Here is an 880-nt window from a genome sequence, read left to right as displayed (position 1 = left end):
GTCAGCATCCCTGTCCTCTCACACAATCCGTAAGCAACACAGTCTCAAGAGAATCATAATTTTCTTTGCCAAACTATCTCCGTATCTCAGTCTACCTCTATTGATTATTGACATTGCCATTCTTCTAGTCATGCAAAACTCTGGAGTCATCTTTGCCTCATTCTTCTCCTTCATGCTGAATTGAGTCATGAAATTATGTAGATCTCATATAATTTCTCCTAATAAAGAGAATTCATTAATGTTTAGTGCTTTCATATGAAGGTAAAGAATAGCTTATATCTTGATATTGGGCTTAGAAAATGCGGTCACCACACACTGTGGCTCCCTACTTTTTCCTATACTTCTAAAATGACAATAACCACAGCATCTCACCTAGACAGCCTCATGTCAGACTCTGTAACAGGTGTGGCTCCAAGGCTGGGGACAGGCAGTGAGTCAGCCTTTGCTGACTCAGTTCTAGATACTGCCTGTACCTGGGGGCTAATCAGTAGGGTTGTCCAAACACCTAGAAATTAAACTGATCTATGAAATTTCTACGGTAACAGTAACTAATAAATGAGAACAAAAAAAAGCAAAGTCATTGTGAAGAAACAGAATGACTTCTACACTTGATCTTAGCCAAAAGGCCGAGAAGCGATGAAACAGAATGACTTCTAATCCAGATTTGATTATGACCTGATAACCTAAAGAAAAAGTATGTTGCTCAGAAAGGGATGACTTCATCACAGACACTACTTAGAAAACGAGAGCTCCAGAGACAAAGGGATGCTGAATGTTCCCTTCCATTCGCCATACATCCTGTCCTCCTGACCAGTCTTGGCCAGCAGCAGCACCAGCCTGTCAGTCTGATTCATCCTACTCCCCCATTCTGATTCCATGG

At 41.2% G+C, this 880-nt stretch overlaps 1 pseudogene; it reads right to left on the bottom strand.

The window, feature by feature from the left end:
* Positions 1 to 487: 487 nt before the first annotated feature.
* On the bottom strand, positions 488 to 638 carry LOC121100354 (annotated as a pseudogene).
* Positions 639 to 880: the final 242 nt, after the last annotated feature.

Source organism: Ursus maritimus, unplaced genomic scaffold (genome assembly GCF_017311325.1).
Source record: "Ursus maritimus isolate PB19 unplaced genomic scaffold, ASM1731132v1 scaffold_36, whole genome shotgun sequence".
In the NCBI taxonomy this organism is placed as follows: domain Eukaryota; kingdom Metazoa; phylum Chordata; class Mammalia; order Carnivora; family Ursidae; genus Ursus; species Ursus maritimus.
This window is presented reverse-complemented; position numbering and strand designations above follow the sequence as displayed.